Below are 26,952 nucleotides of genomic sequence, written 5' to 3' on the forward strand. Positions count from 1 at the left end.
ATGTTATATAGAAAGAGAGTGCAAACGTGCATAGAAGTAATGTGGTCTGCTTATGGACATCCAGCAGGTCAAAGCTGTGAATATATGAGACATCAGGGTCATTTGATAGATCTTTTTTCCCCCAGATATTCCCGTGTGAAATGGTCTTTATGTTTTGTTCTTGTGAACATAATATTCTTCCAATTTTATTGTTTATCTACATAGAAGAACTGATATGTATTTATCAACAATAACATGAAAAAGCAGCAATAGTAACTGGGCACAAGTAGGTGAACACTATTTAACTTTTGAAGCAAGCTTTCTGAATTAATTTTAACCATTCATCTTGCTAATAAAGTATTATACACAATGATGTTATTTAATTTTTTCACTTAGACATTTGTTTTGTATTATGTTCTTCTTTCCCAATGAGCCAGATTACTGAGTTTCAGAAAATTTTCCTTTTCTTTTGACATCTATTAGTAATGCATTTAGCAGCTGCAGTCAATCAAGAAGAGATATTTTAATTCAAGCAAATTTTCCATAGCAGGCTTTTCCAGTAATATTGATTTTAGCATTAATTTTGTATTAAAACAAGCCTTAAAGGCTTAGCTATTTTACCTGAGAATATAATTTTAAATCTAGTTTATTACTTAAATGTGTACTACTGTATGTTTTATATTGTATGTATTGCATGCCTTATGTTCAATTTTAGCAGTCCAAATGAGTGGAGGGTGGATATGATTTCTGTGCATTTTAAGAAGCTTACCCAGATGGTGGGTATTGCTGATTCACCACTCCAGTCACAGGTAGCTGTTTTCTATGGCCCTTATAAAAATATTTGTTATGATTCTCATCAATTTATCTCTATGCTTATCAATTCACCTCATAAGTGCTGAGACTAAATGGCCTCATGGCTTAAATAATAGATATTATTGAGAAAATATTAATATTTCAATCAAGTTTTCATTAGAATCCATTGTAATATTTCAAAATCATTCCAATTCAAAGAGCATTGTTGTTAAAGGAGGACACCTCATCATTTACTTTCCATTTCCACATATTAGATCTTGTTACTCTTTTCCTAAATCAAGAAGGTACCTATTAGGAAGTTTATTTCCCATTTCATAAGCTAAATAGACTGTATTAATCGAGTCTTTGTTAAGAAGTGATGTGTTCCTAGTGGTTGAACCATCCGTATCTGTACTTCTTGGAGTTCAATCATTAGAACTGGACATGGTCTTCAGAGGCAGTTGCAATATAACTTTATAGCAATAACGGAGGAAATACAACTTCTGTAATGAATTCAATTTCCTTAGTTCCTTATTTATACATTCAAGGATTGTATTAGCCCCTTTGCTCAGATTCTTTCTTGAAAATTGAAGTGACCACTTTTCAGTTTGGAGTCATCCATCCTAATGATATTGCTTACCTGTTTTTTCCTAGCTGTTAAGATTTACATTTAGCTGTGCTGCAACATGATTTCCGAAGTTATCCTTTTCCTTTAGTCATTCAGTCAGTGTCATCCTGACAAGTTCATGCTTACTTGGGAGATATGTAAATATCAAGGTGTAAATAACTATTGGCACAACACCCCCAGTGCTTCAGGATCTTGAAAATCACTGTTAACACATCACCTTGCTCTTTGCGTAGCCCTTTTGAAGCTACTGGGTACAAACTTACAAACTCTGTATCATTTAAAAATGTAAACCAATCCTTACTAAAATTAGAGATTTCCTTAGCTACTGATGGAATGGGAAATATTTATGATCATCACCACATCATATCAATATATCTTCTGGCTTCCTTCCAAACCACAGGAGAGCAATACTTAGCATTTCTGTCTGTCAGCTGAAAATTTTCCATTTCATAACAGACTCATATAATTGTTAGAATTCCTGTGCTCTTAATATACTTGCAGAAATGCTTCATACATTTTTTGTTCTCGTCTCATCTGACAAGGGATTTTCCTTATATCTTTTTGATTCCATTACTAGATTTCTGTTAACTTCTAGCTTTATGCTAATTATTCTCAGCTTCCTTTCTTTTCCACTTGTTATATTTGTGTAACTGCTTTCACTTACTGCTGAAGTAAAGGATAGCCGCTAAAATGTTCTGAGGAGTACTTGATCAGAATTTCCACTTTTCAGTTCACATTTTTTTCCCTCATTTGATTTGGATCCTTGGATCCTGATTTGGAATTGTTTTCAGCTTTGGGGCACAGATTACTTTAAAACCCATTGTACCTATATTACAGGCTTGGACTTGACTGTGAATCATACAGCAAATACAAAGTAATTGTGGTCATTTATACCTAGGATGTTACTAAGTTTTAGTTCCAGTTCGTAATCCTCTCAGGATGATCTCTGTAAAGGTTGTCTGGTGTTGATGAAATTTTTTTTTTCACTATTGACAGCTATCTTTCTAAAAAATTCTAGGGACATTTTGGCATTGATAACCTAAGACTTCCAGTATGTGTGGCATATATGCTTATACTAATGTCTCCTCATTATGAAAAACTTTGCTTTTGTTACCCTGTAGATGAGTCTGAAGGAATTTGTCATTTACTTAGCCAGTGTGACTAGATGCTTTGTGCCTAGTCGGAAGCTCAACAACCATAATCTGGAAGTGGTACAGATGATTGATCCTTTGTCACATGACACAAATTATGTGCATACTAAGTGCTGCTCATGGTTGGCTGGGAAATTATAGCAAGCTTTTAGTCTGTCTTTTGTTTTTATAAGTTAAAACATTGATTTAAAAATGTTTGAGATAATTTCACTGAAACTTCTTCAGTGAACAAAAGGTAGGTAAAGGAACTAAAGGGGACTAATTTAGTAAAGCGAATTTTCTGACCCCCATTTAGCGACATGAATTGTATGAAGAAATGAATCTTTTTAGAGAAGGTGCATGTATGTTCTAAATCCGCACCTAGACAAAAGTTCAATTCCAAAATGCAATCAATAATGTGTTCAAGAATAATCATTAGTTCTTAGTGTTCTGAAATCACTATAACCTGCAAAGATGTTGTATGGCTGTGTCATTAATTCTGATACATATCATTACCAGTAGCAGAAGCCCATCAGGCAATAATTATATCCTGGATCTTGACTTTAGAAGGCAGTATGGCATCCAGTAGTGTATCTATTTCTTGCAGATTTTTTTTTAAGATTTCATTACATTCCGTCAACAGAGATCATCAAAGACCATACCTATCTCTTGGATATTTATAATTCCCTCTATGGACATGTTTGTTTTTCTTGCTGTTTGGGCTGGGTAGCCATTAAAACCAGTATGTCCTGTAGTTTACTCCATTCCAGCGAGCAAGATATGGTTACATTCTTGGGCAGTTTTCTTCACTGACATCTTGGATAACCTTGTCTGACAGTTTAGTTACCTTCAAAAGACCTTGCCTATATTTTTCTACTAGTGAGAAAACCAGCCCTTTCTTTGAAATTAAACTTGGTGGATTAAAATGCAACTGCAAGCAGCATTTGAATCCCCAAAACTTTGTTCCTTTGCACAATTATTACTTAAAGCTGCCTTCTTATAGCCATAATGATATTTGGCAGACATTTTGCAAGATTAAAGTTCCTAGTGGTTTACTACTCACTACAGGACATGTAGATGAAGTGTCCCTTAGGTCACTTTCTAACTTACTTTGCCAGTATTTGTCCACTTTCAAGTCAAACAGCCTATTTTTCTTTCTGTCCTTTTCCTTTAGGCTCCTTGCCTACTCAGGGAAAAAAACAACAAAACAACAACCCACCAACCTTTGCATGCCCTTAATGTGAAATAGAATCATTTTTTGAAAGAGAGAGAACAAAGACCTTTAAAAACTAAAATATAATGTTTGTATCCTATGGGGAAAAGAGCAAAGGTGATTCCATTTAAAGGTTTTCCAAATGAATGAGATCATGTAATAAGACTTACTAGAACACATAAATTCTTAGTGTATAAAGAGCTCAGCCAAGCAGGGCTATGGTCGCATTTATTTGAGGCACATTCAATGTTGCAGTTTATAGAACAGTTCTTTGTAGCTGAATTCACCCATTTACTAAATATGCTTACTCTGACTTAATGTCTTATTTCTGATTTGGGGAAAACTATGTTACAGTCTTTGTTCGAATGAGAATCCTTTGGCTCTTCTTGGCTGGGTTGTGCTGCTAATTAACATCTTACTTTCAGAAATGTATAAAGGTTTTCAAAGGAGATCATATATCCTCAAATAGAGCATAGGGTGAAAGGTACTAGAATTGGGTCCAATCCCTTACATTGCAGTTAAGGATGCAAGTAGACACTTTTGAGAGGTCTACAAAATAACTGCCTACTACAAAGCACTGTGGGGTTTTTTGTTTGTTTGTTTTGGGTTTTTCCTTTTCTTTTTACACTTAAAAAAATGAGACCTATAGTGTAAGATTTCAGGGAAAGGGAAGGAATGACCAAGAGCTTTACCAGTATCTTATATTTTTCCAAAACGAGTAACACACATAAATAAGAATGCCAAATGACCTTAAAAAATAGACCATACTTTATACTCCAGAGAAAGACAAAAAATAAGCCCCTGCCAATCTGACATAGCTAAAATTCATTCTTGACCTCGATTGCATCAGTTAGTCTATCCATGCAATGGTAAGAAAAATGCAACAATAAGACAGCCGAGATTTTTTTCATACCATCTGGAGCACGCTTGTCCTCCTCTCAAAAATCTGTTGCTAGATAGAGCCAAATTCTCACACATCAGTGAAAACTAAAGTCTAGCAAACCTAAAATCAAATCATGCTTCTGGAAAAACAAGGATGTACATGTGAGCACTGAAAGTCACAAAGCACAGGACTTGTTAAATAAGATGGTGGAACAAGCAGGATCCACGCCTTGTTTTTCAAGATTTCTTTATGTGTGGCAGTTAAACAGACTTCTATGTGCTCATATCTCAAGTTTATATTTCTATCATGGTCAGATGACACCTCATTTAAAATTACTCTTTCTGTTGTAAAACAATGTAGGTTTCATGCCTCTGGTACTGTTTGGAATGCAACTCTAGGAAAATACTTTGTAGATGATTAGATAACATTTCAGTTTTTAGTCTTAGTTTATTCATGACCGATTTGTATCTATCTCATCTTGTTACAGCATTATCCTGTAGCTTAAGTTGTGCTTTTCTCTCCGTATTTGTCCGTAATTACATAGAGTCATAATATTCCCTCTTGACTTTCATTTTGCATAACTAGATAAGCCAAACTATTTTAATATTACTTTTTTTGTGAAATTCTCCATTTTCCTAGTCATTGCAGTAGGTCTTCTATGTGATTTAATTTTTTGAAGATAAGTGAACACAAGTGTACAAGGTAGTCTAAAGGCAGCCTAAACAGAGTCTTACAGTGCCTCCTACAATGATACCAATACTTCTTCCTGTTGCTGAAAGTAAGTTTTTGATTAATCTTAGACTCATGATTGCCTTTTTCACTATAACACACCTTTGTATCATACTACAGTCATGCTGTGAATGGCCACTGCATGTACACTGCATTCGATTTAGAAACACCTCCCTTGCTTCCTCTAACTGCTTCAGTCAAGGACCACATTGTTTTCAGCAGAAGTTTTTTTCATTTAAGCAAGATTCCATTTTTTAATATTAAATTTCCCCATTTCTGTTATTGTGTTTGATTCTGTATGTCTGGAAACTCAAATTCAGCTGGTGAGCATGGATGGTTCTGGGCTGCACGTTTCTGTGCTTAATTTCTGCTATATACGATATAACTTTATAAAACAACACTTGTGCAGACAACTTTTAGGAGTAAGACAAACCAAAACTGTACTTCAAAGATTCAGTTCAGGTTGGTTGTCAAATCACAGAGGTGTGTTGTGTTTTTTTTCTGTTCCCAAGAATGGATGTTGTAGATTTCCATTTCAGAATCTTTAGATTCAGGTTTTCTACTTTCCTCTGTAACTGAAAGGACTAGAAACTTATCTTATAAAAAACCTATGTATTTACTTTTTAAATGAGAAAGCTGAGATTCCTTTTTTCTGCTTAATGTGTAGGTCATTTAAGTAATATTCAGCTTGCATAAATTCTCATAAGAAGCAATGAGTCCATCAGTTAATGGAGGGTAGAGCACGGTCAACTATACGGAACTCACCATCTGCTACTTTAGCAGCAAAAAGATTTACTAGATATCCCATTGGAAAGCAAAGATATTATTTAGAGAAAACAGAACAACTATTTTAGCTATATAGTTGCCACTTATAACTGTGCACGTAGTCTAATGGTATAGACTATGACGTATAATGGTAATGTAAAAGTCTGGTTCCTTGTGCCTGTTGAAGCACCACCTTTGTATATTCTTATCCCACCCCATTGCCTTTTCGTGATGTTAGTGAGGCCGTGCAGGTCAGCGATTTGAGTACCTCAGTGTCCTATCTCTGACAGTGATGAGCAACAGAGGTTTAGGGAGGAATATGAACAGCAGTGAAAGTGTATAACATCTTAGCTGCCAAGAAACAGAAGTCCAGGGCCTTCTTGAGGCATTGTATGACTGGTCTGTCTCTGGTAGCCCTGTCATCCCATATTTAAATAGTTTTCTTAATCCAGCTAGTGTTTTGGCATCCACAGGCTACTATTGCAACACGTGAATTACATCCTTTGTGGAAAAAAGTGTTTCCTTCTTGTTTGTTTTAAAATCTAATCTGACAATTTCATCAGGTGCATGCAGTTTTGTGAGATAGAATGAGTAATTGTTTCCTCTTTATCTTTTCCTTTTCATACACGATTTTATGAACTGACGTCTGCTTCCATCAGCTTTCCCTGTTTCTTTTCAACGTTTCAAAGCATTATTACTATGCTTTTGACCACTATTGATGGCTAAGATGATATTTCAGAAAACTGTCCACAATGCCTCTGGTTTTTGAGTAGATAATAGCTAATATATGGTCTTTTACAAGTTAAGTCTGGTTAGGTTTATTTTTGCCCTTTTACATTTTTCACATTTAATATCTGCCAGTTTATTATCCAATCATTATTGTAAGATCTCTATTGTAATTCTTAGCAGTCAGTTTTCACTGTCTTCTAAATAACGATGAAAACTGTCATATCAGTATTTGAGTCTGTTTAGAAGTCATCTGTAAATATACTGAATATTATCAGCATACATCTTTTGTGCCCACAAAAGAGAAACAGGAAACTTGGAACTCAGATATGTATTTTTACGATTCTGCAGCCATTATTACCCATCCATACTTCCCAAGTTCACATGGTGGATGAGTTTGTCATAAGTTATCTAATACACATTTTGATCAAAGAAGAGCAGTCTTTCTCTGATTGTGCTTTCTTGAATGCTTGCCTTTTCTGTTGTCTTTAAAGACCCTTTTTCTTGAGTATTGAGTCTGTCTGGTAACCTTCTCCCCACTCTACAACCGCTGGCTCTGAGGATTGTATAAACCCCAGGTCTTTTTAATGTGTGATATGATGGAAGGAGAGAGAAAGGTAGAGAAGCACAGATTTTTCCTTTTTCTAAGTGCTTTCTTCTTCCTTCAAATGTGGTCCCCAGATACCCAGTCCCTGATAATATAAGTGCTTCTTTGAGGTCCATTATGCTTAGTACTGTATGTACTCAACTGCCTTTGTCTACTTTAATAGCCTAATTCAGCTTCTGCTGAGATCAATAGAAAGTCTCCCACTGACTTCACTAGGAGATGGATCAGACCCTGTTGTTAATTCTCTGAGTCTATTACCTTTCTGCAACTTTATTCACTAGTTTGGCAATTTCAAATATCCAAAAGGGGTTCCAGCTTAATTTGCCTAGTTGCTGTATCTTGGATTTCCACAGCTTAAAAGTTAATAAAAATGTGTAGGGGGATGAGATAGGATATGTAATATGAATCTTCAAAACTATGGCATGTAAACCTGCCAAATTCCATCTCCTACATCCAGCTTAAATTCCTAGTAAAATAATAAAAAGTGTAAAGGAAGAGATCTGTAAATCAGTACGGGACCCTAAACCCAATTGTTACATTGAAAATAGGAAGAAAGAATATTGCTTAACAAACTATTTTATTTGACAAAACAGTGTAAGAGGATAAAGAGGATGCATAGTTTACTGTGCTTTGCAGAAGACTTCAATGCAATCTCTTAAGTTGTCTTCCTTCAGATCATCTGGGTATAAGCACAATTGCATGTGTTGAAAAGAGATGGAATGACATCATACAGTAGGTTAGGATTAATGGTAATGTTCAGGATGAGAGATCAGTAACACATGGATTTATGTAATCTGATCACATGCTACATTTTTATTAAAGTATCTAGAGATTAATATTCTGTTAATTAAATACTTTGATGATGCTAAATGACAGTTGTTGCTAACACTGGAGTTGAAAAAAAACGGTAAAATAGGATGAGCCCTAGAAAAATACCATCTATAATGAGATGAATGTGATGAAATATGGCTTTAAAAATGCAAGTGACTATCTCTGTGCAGGAAGATAATGAAGTGCATGCCTAACTTTGAATATGTGAGTCATCAATTAGCCTGCTCAGAATGCCGTTTAGATGACACGTTGTCTTTGACAGTCAAAGAGATTTTTGGTCCATTCTCATCTGTCCCATACCCTGGCTCCCACATTCCCACCTCTAAAGACACAATTTACCATCCCTTTGCACAGATGTGCTGCAAGTGCTCATTCATAGCTCCTTCAAGTCAGGCAGTGCACCCTTGAGCAGCATGTTGGATGACTTCTTATGGCATTTTAGATTCTGATTAAATGAACAGCAGTTGAGTCAAACTGAAAGCATAGATACTGGGGACCCTGTACTTTCTGTGCTCCCATGAGGAGTTCTGCTGGGCCATAGCTTTGTGTTCTATTATTTGGTACTGGTATGTGATTATGGTAAAGAGAATATCTGTTAATAAAGGTCAGAGATAATGTGTTAGTCCACTTCTACAGTACTGGACTTCTATTTATTGTAGTGAAATTACACCACAAAAGAAACACAATTAGTTTTACATTGTTCTTCCTCATACAGCTTAACTGTAGAGCAGTTATTAAAAACCTGTGCCCTAAATTTTGATTTTTTTTGGTTGCTTAGGGATAATTTGTTAGTTATGCTTCTGTACAATATATAGAGAATATTTTTTTTTACCTTTAAAAAAAAAAGGTTTAAATTAGAGATACCACCCAACAACAAACAGAATTTTTACTAGTTGTTCAGAGTCCTATTTTTATCCTCAATGCCCTTAAACACCTACACCAACTGTCTTTGAAGGCTATGTAATTAGCTCCCATAGGCAGCTTGAGCTTTTGTTTGAAGCTTCATTTAGGAGAAAATCCCTTGTGTACCATTGTATTTTTTTTTTACTCCATTTGCTAGGCTGAATTACAAACTGCTATACATATATGCTTACACAGCTGAAATAGGTATCTCTTACCTTCCCCTGTTCCTTTTCTTTTCTTTTTTTTTTTTTTTTTTTTGACTAATGACAGACTCCTAATACTTATACCTCTTAAGTAAATGTGGCAAAATGGACGCTGCTTGCTGAACCATTATTTCTGGGAAGTAAATTTTTAAATGAGATCACACTGGAAATTAATTAGTTCATCATGTTTTCTGCTTGGTAAGGTATTCATGTAGCCTCTGGCTTGAATGTGGATATTCCTACACATGAAAACATTGCTTAAGAAGAAAAGTATAATTCTATCTTTTGTCTCTTAGATTTTTTGGTTGCAGAGTGATTTTTTTTCACTTGACAAGTCCCAGTATGAAGGACAAAAGACATTAAGCATAATCTGTGAAGACATTTTACTTTGCTCACATTATTTTTGAAGAGCTGAATGGTTGAATAGGCTTTTTATCTGAGGCACAAGTATGTTAAACTACAATATTGATGTAATACAGTATAGAATGTGGTAAAGCTTAATATAGCACACAGTATAATATTCCATTATGAAAAAGGTAGGGGGTTTTCCTTAACAGTAGAAAAAGAGGAATTTTAATCAAGCTTTTATGGTTTTGGTTTTTTTTTTCTGTAAATTGCTTTACAGTGAATTAACACTTAGTAACTCGAAAGAACAAAATGTAGATGCTAAAATTTTAGCTGAAGTTGATGTTATTTTGAGATGAATAGCTGACTAAGGTTGCAGTGAGCTGTGAAAGCACAGTTGAGAATGTTAAGAATGATCAGAATGCAAAATATTTCAGATTTCATTGTTACTGTAACTACAAGTTTTTCCTACTTTGGAGTGACTGGATTATTTGAACAGCTAATCTGGATATACTGTACTTAATTGGACTGTACTTTCTTTACTGAAATATCTTTTTCTCTCTGAACGATATTGAATTGTGTTACCAAAATGTTCATGTAACATATTTGAAATTCAACACTGAATCATGTACCTGTTCCCAGTAAGTGACTTATGGACCACTGTACATGCTGCAAGTGTTACTAGAAATGGAGCCTTCATTTGTCTTTAAAGAAATAATTTGTTCTTAAAATATTCCTTATTCTTTTTTGAGTGTTCTTATACAAGCCTTTATTTTCCAACAGTTTTATTTAATTTTGACATAAGGTGGTTTTTTTTGATGGGCTCTAAATATATATTATTCTGGCTTCTTTAGCTTGTTATGACAAAGGTTAAAAATTACATTTCTCTATTCTGATTTTAGCATTAAAAATGGACTATTATGGAGTTTTAATTTTCATTTTGGCTTTATGTTCCCATAAAAATGTGAATTGCCTTCGAAACACGATATCACTTTTTTACTGTGAAAGTCTACAGGCAAATAATATTGGGGTATATTTTGACTGAAGATGGGGAAAGGAAGGTTTACCTAAGCTGTTTCCCAGGTTTCTGAATATTTACCCTTCTGATCCTTATACCTGGTGGGTGTAAAAGTAGCTGCTTACATAACTTCCCATTTTCTCTTTCAAAAGCCAAATAAAGATTTAAATCTGGATACTGAAGCCGATGTAAGAATGCAGATATCAAGCTTCAATAAAGTCCTTTTGGAAATAGAGTAGTACCATAATTTCCTAGCATGAGAGTGTGTTGAAGTTAGAGAAGGTGCTGCAGTCTGATTGAAGGGTGAAGAGTAAGTCGAAGTTTAAAAATTTATAACCCTTGATCTAAGTGATTTGGCTTGGTCTACATTAGATGATAACAAAATTGGTCTTTCTTCTTAGCAGCATCACACATAGGAAGTGTGCAAATGATGTGCATTTGTTTTCTTTAGCAAGTTTGTAAGATATCTCCTCCTACTAAATAACTTGAATAAAGAGACAAAACGGTGACTGAAGATGCTTATTAAGGAGGAGATACAGCAAATTAGATTAGGGGCAATAGCTAATCTTTGATACAGCTGTGAGTGTTATCGGATGTAATCTCAGTAAATAAAAATTATAGGTGGTAATACAAAAATGGTTCATTAATGACCATGTGTGCCTTCCAAGTGTCTACTTAAGCATTGCTTGTTTAGCGGGCATGATTTTCTTGACTCACCAGCTGAGAAACTCTTATTCAGGAAGTGCAGAAGTTCAGATCTCATAATAAATCAACAGATTCTATTGAAATGAAATTAACTCACACAAGAACCCCTTATTCTCTCCTGCAGTGTTTAACCATGTGTATTTAACACAGTCCTGTGTTTTGACCTTGTGAACATGAGCCAGTCATTCTGTCAGCTCACATTAATGCTTAAACTCAGTAAAATTTCTCAATGAAGTCATTCAAGTTCTGGAACAGACCCTGTTAAGGAATAGGGTTTTCAAGACTGACTGCAAAAGATACGTACTCAAGTCAGTAGATAATCAGTGGTGCCTGAACGTCTCTCAGAAAAATATTTGGTTTATGTTTCGCTAGCTGTTACTTCATTAAGAAAATTGTTATACTTGATATCATTTAGATAGAGCTTTTGTAAATTGGTTGGAAGTGTTCTGTCAGAGTGGCTATTGTATTTGGGATAATAATATAGTACTTCAGCATACTATTTAAAAAGATATATTGGCAGAAAAATCTCAGATTATCTAAAACCATTGACTATTAAAGTTTATTCCTCTGTTTTGCTTTCGCAGATCAGTTTAATAAAACAGAAAGCAAAAGTGTCTTCTCTGTTTAACAAAAATCTAGAATTTCCCATAAAACTTTGATGCAATAGGCTTCACTTAATTTTATCTAAACTGGTATCAATAAATTGTCAAAGTAATCTGGATTGTTTCATGAGGGACCAATACACCTTAGAAATATATATTTTTCTCAGTATTCAAGGCAATGTGCACTCACAGCCCAGAAAGCCAATCGTATTCTGGGCTGCATCAAAAGAAGTGTGGTCGAGGGAGGTGATGCTGCCCCTCTATTCTGCTCTCGTGAGACCTGACCTGGAGTACTGTGTTCAGCTCTGGAGTCCTCAGTACAGGAAAGACATGGACCTGTTAAAGCGGGTCCAGAGAAGGGCCAGAAAGATGATCAGAGGGCTGGAGCACCTCTCCTATGAAGACAGGCTGAGACAGTTGGGGTTGTTCAGCCTGGAGAAGAGAAGTCTTGGGGAGACCTTATAGCAGCCTTCCAGTACCTAAAGGGGGCCTACAGGAAAGCCAGAGAGGGACTTTTTACAAGGGCAGGTAGTGATAGGACAAGAGGTTAATGGCTTTAAACTGAAAGAGGGTAGATTGAGATTAGATGTAAGGAAGAAATTCTTTACTGTGAGGCTGATGAGACGCAGGAACAGGTTGCCCGGAGAAGTTGTGGATGCCCCATCCCTGGAAGTGTCCAAGGCCAGGTTGGATGGGGCTTTGAGCAACCTGGTCTAGTGGAAGGTGTCCCTGCCCATGGGAGGCTGATTGGAACTAGATGATCTTTAAGGTGCCTTCCAACCCAAACCATTCTATGATTCTGTGATTCTGTGATTCTATAATTCACTTTGTATGTCATTTAAAGCTCTGTAACATATTCAGAATACTAATTTTTACTAAATTAAATGGAATCATTCTCATATTTGTAGACAGAGCCTTGAGATATTTGTAATTCAAGGTGATAAACCAAAAAATTGAGTGAATAATGCCAAATAATTTTATTAAATATCAAGTTAAAAATCAGAACCCTCCAGGAGCACTTAACAATAGTCAGTTTCTTTTCAGTTTACAAAATATCTTTAGGCTTAGAGCCATTTTCCAGTAAAATTTATGAATGTTTGATAAAAGGATATAACAGAAAATTTGCCTGCTCAGAAGTCATGAAGTCTTGTTAATATGGACTAAAAAGATATATTTTAATTTTAAAAACATTTACTCAAGATACATCTATCCTATAACAACTTTTTTATTAGTCCTTCAGTGTTTCCTGACATTTAAATTATTCTATGAAGCCACTTACTAAAATAAAATCAAAGCTCTCTGAGTTCTTCTGAAAAAATTCTTTGAGACTGTTTTGGAAAATAAGCCAAAACCAGCTGAGGCATTGTCAAGGAAAAAGGCCTTGTTTTTGGATCCTGCTTTAAAGCCGGCAAGGTCTGAGTCAATCCTCTTTTTGTCTGAAAGTTCACATTGGACATTTGGAGGGCAGTGCCATCATCCTGGCTGTCAGTTATTGAGAGAGAGAGAAAAGAACATTCATGCCAGATGGTCTCATCCTTTTTATCAGATATGTAACGGTGATAGACAGCATGTGAGTTAGGCAGCAAGAAGACAAATGAGATGGGGGAAAGAAATATAGATGTCAGACAGATACTTTTAAGTTTTCTTTCTTGCAGAATAGTGGAATAGATACCAATGCAGGGCAGGAATCCTTTGCATCTGAGGAAGCAATGTACATGTTAATTTTAGGCTTTACAGTGTACAAAGATGCAACGCTAGGATAACAGTGATGCAAAAATACACAAAGTTTTCTCAACTCTAGTTCTTGTTCTACTAGAGACTTTATGTTTTTCTAAGACTCTAATTAATCTTGAAAGGTTTAAGAGAAATGTTAAAGATATATGTAAAGATGAACTGCATAGCATTTTTTATGTTGTCAGTATGCTCAGACTAGTTTTTCTTTGTTAGCTTAAGGACTGTTGATGTTTTGAAATGCCAACTTTCCTGAGTTATTGCATATCCAGTACTGAGACTGTAATTCAGAAAATGAAATACACTGAGTTTGAAAGGTTTTATGATTAACTTTTTTTGGTAAAATAATCCTGTATCTTGATTCTTTGCTCTGGTGTTGCACCAAGTCTTTTAGCTATCAGAACAGCTGCCCAACCTTTTAGTGGAACTTTATAAAATAAGAAAATCTGTGAGACTGTTTAGCATGCCACATTTTCCTCATCATGTAGGATGGGGATTGATTATTCAGTTCTTACAGAGTATCATAAAGATTCGAATCATATCCTGGGCTGCATCAAAAGAAGCCTGGCCAGCAGGTCGAGGGAGGTGATTCTCCCCCTCTGCTCCACTCTTGTGAGACCCCACCTGGAGTACTGTGTTCACCTCTGGGGCCCCCAACATAAGACACACATGGATCCACTCAAGCAGGTCCAGAGGAGGGCCAGGAAGATGATCAGGGGGCTGCTGAACCTCTCCTATGAAGACAGGCTGAGACAGTTGGGGTTGTTCAGCCTGGAGAAGAGAAGGCTCCAGGGAGACCTTATAGCAGCATTCCAGTACCTAAAGGGGCTTATAAGAAAGATGGAGAAAGACTTTTTATTAGGGCCTGTAGTGACAAGACAAGAGGCAATGGTTTTAAACTGCGAGAGTGTAGATTTAGATTGGACATAAGGAAGAAAATTTTTACAGTGAGGGTGGTGAGACACAGGAACGGGTTGCCCAAAGAAACTGTGGGTGCTCCATCCCTGGAAGTGTTCAAGGCCAGGTTGGATGGGGCTTTGAGCAACCTGGACTAGTGAAAGATGTCCCCACCCATGGCAGCGGCGTTGGACAAGATGATCTTTAAAGGTCCCTTCCAATCTGAACCATTCTATGGTTGTATAAAATACTGTCTGTCCTGGTACTAAATAAGCAGCCTGTGCAATTCTTCTTACTCAGTGAAAACACCATCAAAAGGAGACCAAGGTGCAGAAGGGTCCTATTAAACAGATTATTTTAATATTTTATTTAAAATTTTTTCAATGTATTTTGACTTTTCATGTCATGACAAGTTATATAAGCATTAGCAGAGTATTAGCAATAGACACTCTTAAACATCATCTAGATCAGGTAGGACTACCTGTAGTATTACTTGTTTAGTTTTAGGTCAATATGCTGTTGGTGTCGATTCATGATGCAGCAGCTGCATCACACATACCCCACCTATACCATAATGGTCCTAAAGTTAGTGACAGGTTTTTTTCTTGTACTCTGATCCTAATAAAACTTGTTTTTCTGTCACTTATTTCACAGCTTAGAGCAGGGCTTTCTATTCCTATATTTCATATTTCTCTATGTGATTGATTTCCTTTTGTGTTTGGGGTTTTTTTGTTGTTGGGATAGTGCTTTTGGTATTCTTCATTTTGGATTAATCTCATTTGGCTTTACAATTCTACAATATAGAAGTCTGTATTTTAGTTGCCTAGTCTCCCTGTACAGTAAACTGAGACATATAAGTACTTCTAGGGAGCAATTAATCTCTTCCTTTGATAGACATCTAAAATTTCTTAGAATCTACAAGTGCCATTTCTTTCTAGTGACTCCAAGGGAGTGACTGGTGACTTAGGGAGCTGTCTCTGGAGTGCCTAAACTACTGTTTTCTCAAACTAGGTGAGATCACCCAGTACCTTTGGGTCTGAGGTTTGTTGTTTCAAAGTTTTAAAGTTTTAAAGAAAATTTTAAATAAAAAAAGTTTGTTTTAAATAAAAATGTAAAAAAGGCAGCTGCTCTATTGAAACCCAAATTGATAATGTCTTTAGGCTGTTTTTTTTCCAGATGTACAATTGAATCTTAATGATGACAATGATGACGGTTGCTAGTTTGAACATCTTAACATACAATGTTCAGTATCAGAAAGGCAAAAGTTTCAATTTCATTTAGTATTTTTGGAAACTGCTATATATAAACTCATGATTCTTCTGATTTTTCACAAAGCGTTGTCCAAAAGAGATGTAGATTCCAGTTCTTAGCCATGAGGACTGTGATAGTTCATTCACACTTTACACTATGTGATACCATGCAACAGATTCATAAATGCTAACTTTAGCTTGAAGCTCATCTCCCTTGGCTCCCTTCATAGTCGATGGAAAGAGATAGATTCGCTAGGGGATGATGCAGAGAACTAAACTTAGTTTTCTGCCCTGAATTGCCCATTAGAGTCGTCTGCCTCTCTCCATTGACTGTAGAGGGAGCCTGGGGAGAGCAGATTCTCTGAGCTAACTTAAAGAGTGTTTGAATAATATGTAAGTACATAGGCAAAACATAATGCTGTGTAAGCACTTGTAGGTCAGTGTGCACCCATTAAGGTATATGTTGAAAATTAAGGTTCTTGTCCCATATTGCATAGAGATAGTTAACCTCAGTCTATTTTCTTTGCATCCTTAAAAGCAGTATCACAATTCAGCATGTCAGATGGAGTAAAGTCTGTTAATTCTAGAGTAAAATGTACTACATTTGATTTTTATTTTAAGGTACAGAATGATATGGTTTCTGGTACATGTGTTATTTAGTTTACTAGTTCTGCTCTTTTCTAGATATGCTGAGTTTCAGATACGAGATTCCAAACATACACGCATGTACACACACTGTTATTACATTATAGATCAGATTTCACTGCTCCTGAACACAGCAAAAGCGTATGTAGTCATGAATTTTATCTTGATATGAATTTTATCTTTATGTAGTGTTGATAATGTTAGGCACAGTATTTATTCACTTTTAGGTAGGTAAACATAATTTACTAAAACACAATTATATAGATACCTCATCTATGTATTAAAGTAAAACAAAAACATAATCCCTGTGTACGCATTCTTAACTTATTTTGAATTAAGCATTGAAATTCTGCAATGTCATTTGGCAGTAAAATATAAATGAAATCATTTTAAACAGATAGGGATACCTGGGTTAATGCAAGATAAGACACAATGAGCAAAATGGTATAGAAAATCATTCTTTTCTTTGTTAGCAAGACTGAAATTTAATGTCCCTTTGACAGCATCACTTTTATGATCAAGTCTATTCTTGTAGTGAATTGGAGAAGAAAAAAGGTTTTATTTATGACTAACCTTTTCATCACATTTTTTAAACCCTGAGTTAAAAGATGTTCTATAATGTTTCCCTGTAATTAGTTTTAAACAAGCTTACAGAAGCAGAATTAACGTTTTTCCCCTTTTTTCTTTATTTTTCCTTTCTGGGAGGGCATTCTGCCCAGACTAAAATACTGTGAAATGTTGAGTGATTTGATATTTTGTGGGCAGGGGGGTGTTGTTTTTTAATATTTCAGTGAATTATTTTAAATGAAGATGAACATGCTGGAACTTGAGTCCTCAGTTTCAGGACTGGATTGTAGGTTTTCTTAAAAAGCTGCTCTCTGGGGCTTAATATGAACATTTTATGGGGTACTATTTCTTTATAAAGGCTTATAGGTATGCTGCTCATTTTGGCAGAATCGTATGAGTCATTTTTAGATAGACTTGGAGCATCTAGATTCTGCATATCAGGTTACTGTTTGTGAGTCAGCAAAAATGAGTTGCTGATGACCAGTCATTTCAAAAAGAAAGCGGATGTCAATACCTGTGGTTCCTTGAGGCGTTCTGTGCATATGGAGGCATGGTATTTCCTCCAGCCTCACCACTGAGGAATCTCCCATCCGGATTCTGCAGTCGCAAGGGAGCTGCAGATCCTCACATCGCCCTTTTCATGCCATGTAGGGAGTAGGGTGGGAGCAGTCAGGTACAGCCCCAACAAATACCGATGGCCTTAAGATTACATGTTGAGTGCCTGAGGTGTCTGTGCATCAAAGCGATACATCTCAAAGAACTCCAATTACTCTAAGGTAAGTAATTATTCTCTCCTTTTTTACTTTCTTATGATTATTTCTACAAACAGGCAAACTGATTAAGTCTCCATATATGAGAGAGTAAAAGGGATTATGTGCAAAAGTGATGACTGCAAAAGCTAGCTGTAAAAACAAATTTTGAATCTTTTTTGTTACCCTTTACTCTTAAAAATAAACTACCAAAAAGTCTGTCTGCCTCTTCCCATGAAATTTGTATGTATCTCCCTGATCTGCAGTGGCTAAACAATAAGTAGATAAATTAAATATTTGTTTTTACAGACACAGGTGGAAGAACTAAGTACATTTTGACACATCCAGACCTATTGCATAATATCTGGTGATGCATAGAAGTGTAAAGATAATAGTTTTCAAAAGATCTCAGTTTCCTTTGGAGGTTTTAAAATCTGTGCTCATCCTAAATATTCTTGGAAGGTAATGCTCCTGAATAACTGATCCAGTACCTTAATTACTGTAGATACTGCTTCTCTTTTGGTGTCTGCACCTTGGAAAATAAATAAAAAGCAGGATGCTTATGTATTACTGTATATTTTCCTCTGATGATTTTATTTTCACTGGCTTTTTCTGAGAATTCTGCTGAAAACCTGTGTGTTTATACAGGGCACTGAATTCTGTGAGAAATCCAGCTCTGATTAGATTCTTCTGTTGGTACTTGGCCAGTTAATTATATTTCTTAAGCACAGTCACAAATATAGACTGAGACATATCGCTTTTATGGTTTATTCAGTAGACTGCATTGCATATTTTGAATTGGTTAGCTGCGTCCTAGTATTAAAAGAGTCTGTAAAGAGGCATGTCTTTGTGATACTAAGTGTGCAGTTACATTTTGTATATTCAGTGACCCAGTATTTTGTAACATTTCATATGAGCCATAAGAGAAAATGAACAAAGAATAAATGCATGAGTCATTATTTGCTGAAAGGATCCTGTATTCACATTTTTATTCTGTCCCTCAGAGTGAACATGTATGGTTTTTGTCTTGCAGGGATTGAAGTTTTTTTCTAGTGAATATCAGACTAAATGTGCAGTTGTCTCCTTTTGCTGTTCTTTCAACTGGAAAGTACAATGCAGCCCCAGCATGTACTCTCTAGTTCTGATAATGGCATGAAAAGTATGGAGCTTTATAGAATATCAACTAAATACTACCGTTATTTTTAAAAACTGTCCCTTTCACTGCAAAAAAAACCCTTTAACTTTTCAAAAAATGTATGCATTAGTAGAATATAAAACCACTTTAACACTAAAACAGCTACTATATATAATTATTTCATGATATAATTAATTTTGTGGAAAGATAGGTAAAATGAGTAAAATATTCTATGCCAGAAGTCTGGAAATTTTAATAAAATAATGATAATAATTTACTTACTGTGAAAATAATTTTGTTTCTGAATACTGAAAAATATAATTTATTTGCATTTCAGTATATTTTCTATTCTAAGCTGATAATAAATGTTTGTACAACCTCGTTGGCTTGAAAGTAAGGGATGCTATGGATTTAAAAAGCCGTGAAGTGTAGAGACCTCAAATTAATGAAATCACTGAAGTATGATTTTCAAGAGAGAAAACATAAGTTAAAATTTCCAAGGCTTTCTAAGCCTCAGGATCATACTTCAGGGGCACAGTGAATTTTGATAATTGAGAAATTTTTATATAAGTGTCTTTGGAAATGTGACAAATGTAGGTGCAATATTCCAAAGGAGATAAGAGAGCATCTTTTCTTCTCTCCCTCTCTGGCTTTTGATCCAACAGTTATGTTATGCCCAGCACAATGTCCCCATTAGATCCTGACAAGAAAAGCTGTTGCACTTTTTAACTATAAGAGCATAAGATGTTTAAGCATACCTTCATTTATTTCAGAAGTATTTTACAAGTACTTGTAAATTGTTTTCTATTTCAGAAGTAATGTAATCTGAGATTTAGGAAAAGATATTTGAATTCTAAAGACATTTACTTACCATGTTTGCTTTTATGTTCATTATTGAAAACATAACAGAAATATCTGTTTTACTGAACAGAATGTGGTAAAATAGCAATATTTTGATTTATATAAAGGTATAAATCTTGTTATATAGAGTGGGCCAGAGAGTTCATAAACATGCACTTCATTGAAGGTTTTGATGTTAGCTGTTTAAGCACTGAAAGTTGGCTTACAGTGAAATTATCTCATGGCAATGTCAACACTCTACTGGTTAAAAGATTTGAAACTTTATTAAACTTATGGCATGGTTGCCCATTGTCTTAGCCAGCTTTCATCGCACTGACAGGTCTTTGGACGTATTTTAAAAATTGGCAGTATCTGTTGGTCATGCCTGGAATTACAATTGAAGTTATGTCTATTTGGACATCTTTGTCCTTCTAAAATTCAGGCTTCCTAACAATACTTTGTTTTAGCTGCATAAAGTAAAGGTGGAAGATATCTGTATATAGACATTTTTTCTGACATTCTGGTTTTCGTCAGAAAATACAGCTTAGTGTGAGATTTAGCAATGAGATAGCTTTTTTTTAATGGCCTTTGTTTCCAGATTTAGTGGTCTGGATTTCTTTAGAGGATGCCACATTATTGTTAATAGTGATCTTGGTAGGAAATAGTCACAGGTAATAAATGTCAGATTAAGCTTTGTTATAAATGCATCATTTTGCATTTGGCCTAATACTTTTAATTTTTTGTCTTTTTATTATAGCAACAGCAAGGAGCAAAAAAGTTTTAGTAAAGACAACTACAACCAAAAAAATCCAGTGATAAATGGAATAATTATTTCCTGTTGTTACCTTTTGAAAAATCCCAGCTTTAAATCTTGTTGAAATCCCTTGAATTCTCTGGATATGACTGAGTATGTGGACTTGATTTCATTATTTTCATTTTGAATAGGCTTTGAAATTTACTGGCTTCTGATAGTTATCCTGACTGGATAACTTTTATGTTATTTAACCACCACTACAAAATAATGTGACAGGAATGTCACCTCTCAAGGAATAGGTGAGAAATTCTTCAGAGATGAGGCAATACATGTTCTGTAGTCACACTACAGAAAATTGCTAGTGATACTAGAATAGTTTTTACTCTTTAGCATAATAAAGTCTTAAAAAAAAAAGGAATATTTTGTTAAAACAGTAGTCAGAATATAAGAACAATTTTTAACCATGTTTCAACCATTCAATTTTTGTTAAATTTTCTGTACTGAATATTCCAAACGAATGTTCAGACTTACTAGTGTTTTGCCATATTACAATTTACTCTGAGAAAAATTAATCATACTATAGCCAGGGCTTATTATTTTAAGAAACATTTATTTTAAACAATTTTTCACATAGATTTCTGAAGTTCAGACTTCTATTTGTCTGGGTCTTATGGAAAAGTTATAAATAGGTTTTAAATCCCCAACAGCAGCATTTCTACTGAGATATAAGTAATAAGAGGAAAACAGTTTTTCTGGTGAAGATGATCTGTCTTAAAGTAATGGGTTTCGGAAAAGCCATGAAATATGGACTCAGATGTTAGGCACTTTTGAGAATCTCAGACTCCTAACTGGAGTAAATTTGGTGATATCAGAACCACTAAATAGGTCTCCTAATGTAATGAAGGGAACCTCATTTACAGTAAGTGCAGGTTATGCTGCACATGGTCTCTTGCTTCTCATTCTATTTCTTTCCCCCCAGCCTTTTCTTTGAAGTTCTGCAGATGTATGCTTCCCTCTTTCTTCTGTCTCATCATTCCTTCTTATGCTGAAGGTATAGAGGAATAATCTGGAGGTGGTCACATTCTGGATGTGCAGTAAACCCATCCATTGCATAACTACTTGTCTGAAATTTTTTGGGAAGTTTGAGTCATAAATCCCTCTCCTCCTTTGCATTATCCATCTGAATTCCAAATAAGGGTTTTATCTTTGCCATGGACCTATTTCTTTTTTATCCATTTGTTACTAAAGTAACAAATTCAGAAGACTTAAATGTTATTTCTGAGCAGAGTAAGTGTGCATTGGTGTTACATGTGTCCTGGCTTCCATACAAGGGAACATGAACAATTGGCATTGAAACTTCCTCATGCGGCTGCAATGTTGGAGTCTTTAAATGCCAAACTGCTGCTTAAGTGTTCTCATAATTGTGATTTCACCCTGAACTTCTGTTCAAGGCTGGTATCTTCCACTCTGCAATCTGCAACAGAATATTGCATAAGAATGGTCAAGATAGCATGTTAAATGATTTCAACTGTAAAAGTAATTGTTAATAATTGTAGAGTAATTGTTCCACTATTCCTTAGTGTACTACTTGCTGTAAGAAAAATGTGTGGGTCACCTCAAACCAAGAATTCTGGGAGTCTTCTAATTTCAATTGCCTTTTTTTAGTCTTGCTATTTGCATTGTATCCACTTCTCATACCAGTGTGTTTCAATTTTATCTCCCATGCTGATCTCGAATCATTACTTGAGAAAATCCTCCATAACTCCAGTTCATATGAAGAGCTACAGTTCAACCCAAAGTCTGCTTTTTTGTTGCCTACCCCCAGGATGGGGTGTCGTAAAGATGACCTGAAAAGATAGTATGATCTCTCAGGAAAAGGCTCTGAGGATAAATACTTCAAAAATATGTTTTATTGGAAGGCCTGATGCAAACAGATTCTCTCACAGAAGAGATCTGATTTGCAGTTGGACACAATCACGGCACTGTGCCTGAAAGCTAAATGCCTCTTGTTAAAAGGTAGTATAGGAATATATAGGTCCTGGAATCCTGGTGTTGATAAGGTTGCAATTTTGCCATGGTCACAAGGTACTTTTGATGGCAAAGAATAGGAATATGTGTGGATTCAGGAAGAGTAACTGAAAAATGAAATGCATATCTATATAAGGTGTATTGCTTTTTATTTGCTCTTTTGCTATCTTGTATTATGGGCCTCAATATGCCAGTCAGCTGTGGAACATGTAAAGAACTGGAAACTTTAAAAAAATGCATATGCAGAAAACAGTTTTTGCAATAAAACTGGTGTGCAGGTTGTGTTACTGGAACAAAGCTATGTTTGGGTTTTGCGCACCAGAATGAATGAACCCATGTACTAGAATATTTGGAGTATTTATGTTTTGCTGTACTACATGAAACACTAGCATAAGTATTGTTAGACAGCAGTTAGAATCAGGAAAGGAAATCATGTCTGTGTTGAAGCTTCCTTTAATAGTCAGCTAGCTTAAGACAGAAGTCCAGAGGACTAATTTTCTCTTGATCTTTGGAAGTAATATACATTAAAAAAACCCCTCTTCTTATGCTGGTGCTTGAGCTTGGTCACTGAATCAGGTGATAAAACTATGTTTCACATGTCCCTGTCAAAATCACTTGTGATTCTTCACTTCCAAAGGCTGTTCATAGGAGTATTTTTATAGGGACACCTGGCACTGATGTACTGGCCCTAAACTTACTCATGCAGTCATTCCCTTTTTTTATGAGACAATCATCCCAGAGACATTTTCAAGCACCTTCAAGCTTGCCATAAACAATGAAGCATAGAGACTTACACTCCTACTTGTTAAACTTTATTAAGAAGATTTACTGAAAATTAAAAGAGTTTGTGAGTATATATGATAAGGCCTTTATGATCTTGAATTCTCAAACTTGGCCTTCCACAGATGTTTTTTGGAGTGCAAAAGTGCATGTTTTGGGGTTTTTTTAAAGGTGAGGGATAAATTATTATTGTCATGTTGCTAGTCTAAGGATGATTAGGACATATGTTTCTCAGCTAACCCTCTCCTTTCCTTTGAGTTCATAGACAAGAAGGTATTAAATATTGTAGGCAAGAAATGCTGTCCTATTCCACACTAGAAGACTCCTTGTGGCAATATCTGTTCTAAGAAGGAATAATAAGGGGCAAATAACTCCTAATCATAGGAAGCCAGAAGACGAAGTTTATGAATAAACTAACAAAATTATATTTGAAAATCTGGGAGTGGCAATGATAAGAAACATCTTGAAACCAGGAATATTTCTGGGCATATGTCTAGGCAAGTAAATAAACCAGAATATCACAGTTTGCTCCTGCACAGGTACTTAGCCCGTACTTACACCCAGCAAGTCCTGTACAGTGTACAGAAGCAATATACAACACTCCCTTCTTGTTTCCCACAAGCATTGCTATTACAGAGAATGTAAAGTCATGACAGAAGCTTAGATTAGAAATTTCCTGAATTACGTTTTATTTTGTGTCCGTCTTTCCTAGCACTGATTTTTTTTTTGTTGTTTGATTTCTGTAGGCAGTATTTGTAAAGCTATAATGTTGATTTGCAGCTTTATCTTTTTGTCAAATTGTTATTAAGCAAAATTTGATTATCTTTTTGAGTACAACTTCCTTAGATTTAAAATTTATCGTATTCTTCATTCCTTCATGAGCTTCTTTGCCTATCATATCAACTAGTGGTCAATACTGATTGGAAGACATACAACTTCCAAATAAAACAATTAATGAAAGCATTTTAGTCCACTTCATTGAAATGCATATCTCTGTGTTTGCTTGCAGACACAAGCTGTATTTTTTAGATAATAGCAGAGTAGTCCTGAACAAGTTCCCAGTCCAGGTTCTTGCAGTATTTATAGGCTCCTGTGTTAGTCCCTCTGATTATACAGAATTTGCATAAAATGCCAATCATCTCACTGTTGCTATTACAATCTTTAATCACGTTATTTTATGTGATCCATTATCCCTGATAATCTGGAACCAAAATGTCAAGGCCAGGTTCCTGCATAAGTGAAAGATTCTTTTTTAAACCTGAAAAATTTTGAACTAAAAAAGTAGTGTTTGCAGGTGGTGAGACAACATGGTCCTACCAGTGTTAGGCTGACCTGACCTGAAAATGACTTTTCATTCAGTAAGTGTTCTCTTAAGGCAATTTATTGAGAAAGAGAGAAAGCAGAATTTCGTATTTGAATTACATAATTGCCAGTCCTTGCCAGTCTTGCCAAGTCCTCAAGTATTTTGCTGTACCAGCCTTTGCCTGTGAGCCTGTATCTTTGATGATTCTTGACAAAGAGTTTTCAGAATGTCTGGCAAAATGATGGATCTCGTGGCTGTGAACATTTTCCATGTTAAGTTTGCTGTCTTGCAGAAATGTGTGTCATTCCTAATGACTTTAGCAGTTTGACTTCTTTTTCTCGTATCTCTTCCAGTAGCATTAAAAATTTCCACTCTATATTCCCTTAAGCCAGTGCTTTAAGGAAGAGCTATGGCAAAAGTGTGCATAGAATAGGGCAGCCGCAGTGCCTGTCAAAGAAGAGCAGGTGAACCTAGGCTGGCATTTGTCTCTAAAAGTCTCTAGGGTTGTTGCACTTACAGGAACTATCCTGCTGAAATTAATGCTGGTGCAGTCTAACTGTTGTATGTGGTTAAACTGCTTAGTGGAACAGAGTTGTCCCAAGGTGCACGAGCAGTCCTAGTGCAGAATAAACTATTAGCAAGGTAAAGCAGTAATACAGCATAAAGCATAGAAAAAATGCTTCCCTGTTAGTTTAAATAACTGAGAAAGAGAAAATAAGTCATAAAGTCCCTGTTTTCAAAAAGAAATTTATGCTTTAATATTGTATTTTTATAACATGGAATATCCTTTTGAAGTCATAGGTGAAGTTTCTACTTTCAGTTAAACTGATCTAATACCATCTCAAATTTTTGTTAAACTGGAATTTTTCTTCATATGCTCAATATTTTGTGACTATTGGGCAAATGCTAGCTAGAAAATGCTTCCGTACCATTAATGTCAGTTTTTAGCCTTTACACTATTGATCAGTAACTGCACATGAATTCTCCATTCAGAGATGGTGTCTAACGCATTACTGAAGGTATTTCTAAACTAGTTTAAAAAAGCAAAAAAGGGCTGAAGAAGAAATGTCTGTAACTTCTAGCACAATAATATCTTTCTGTCCACTTTTCACAAAACTGGCTTTTAGAAACCCATTTTTTTCTGATGATGGTAATTCTCTCAAGATTTTATCTGTGTTTCAAGTGTTTATATCTGTGGCAAGAATTTTCTAACATGGCTATCATTATCCAGTTCCTTTCCCTCTCTCCCTCCCCCCTCCTCCTCACCTCAAGTTTCTATGTATTTATAAATCAAACACAAAATTCCAACTGACTACCATTGGTTCTCACCTTGCTACAGGATTTACAGCTGTAGGTAAATGGCCAGATAGTGGAAAGGTAAAGGTTCTTTAGGTTGTGCTATTAATAGCATATCTTCCATATAAACCCAAGTAATCTAATCCATTGCTTTGGGAAATATCACCCTAACAATGAGGATAAATGAGCTTGGTGCCACAGTAAGGACAAATATAAGGAATTTAATTTAATTTTTCTTCCTTCTCAGCAAAGTTTCAGTTATATCTGGCATTAATCTAATTTCTGGAAAAAACACCCTGTGGAGGAAGGACATCAAACTTATGTGATCATGGTTATCCTTCTCTCATTATTATTTATTAATCTATTAATTTTGTAACTTTTGTGTTAGTTCACCTGGATATACACATCAAAATTGCTATATACCATGAAATATTCTTTGCCAATTGTAAAAGTCAAATCTGTCCAACTATCCATTTTGATTGTTTTTCTCCTGTAAAATTACAGAAACTTGATCTTCATTCTCTGCTCCATCAACTCAAGCATCTTGAGTGTCTTTTATAGTTTCTTGCAAAGTTAGCCTGGCTTCCCAGCCTGATATCCAGTTGTTCTCATGCTTGAAAAGTGCTTCAGTGAGCATGCATTTAACATTTCTTGTTGTTTAGCTCAACAATGAAAGTAAAAGTTAACTTAAAAAATACTACTGATCCCAACAATCTGACAATAACAGTACTGAGAGTGATGAAGTCATCACTAATCTCTGAAAGCTTTCATGGGTGTCTTCACAAAATGTTTTAAGTCATCACTTTCCTTAATTACTTTTTTTCTGTTCCTTTACTGTGTTTTCTTAGCTGATTGCTCACATTCTACTTAAGACTGAGTTATTGAGATTACTCTGTAATTTTCATAATAATCATGTTT

The 26,952-nt window shown here is 35.3% G+C and overlaps 1 protein-coding gene across 48 annotated transcripts in view; it reads left to right on the forward strand.

The window, feature by feature from the left end:
* The window catches only part of RIMS2 (regulating synaptic membrane exocytosis 2), a 491,423-nt gene that overhangs the window by 175,715 nt on the left and 288,756 nt on the right, over nucleotides 1–26,952 (forward strand). Inside the window, exon 1 of one of the 48 annotated variants that reach the window (XM_069779869.1) lies at nucleotides 17,723–17,925. The exons of the other annotated variants lie outside the window; for them this stretch is intronic. The gene's annotated coding sequence lies outside the window, so the exon portion shown is untranslated. Of the gene's footprint in view, nucleotides 1–17,722; nucleotides 17,926–26,952 lie in introns of those variants that run through there. 48 annotated transcript variants of the gene reach the window in all.

The sequence above is a fragment of the Haliaeetus albicilla genome, chromosome 3 (assembly GCF_947461875.1).
Source record: "Haliaeetus albicilla chromosome 3, bHalAlb1.1, whole genome shotgun sequence".
NCBI classification, from domain to species: domain Eukaryota; kingdom Metazoa; phylum Chordata; class Aves; order Accipitriformes; family Accipitridae; genus Haliaeetus; species Haliaeetus albicilla.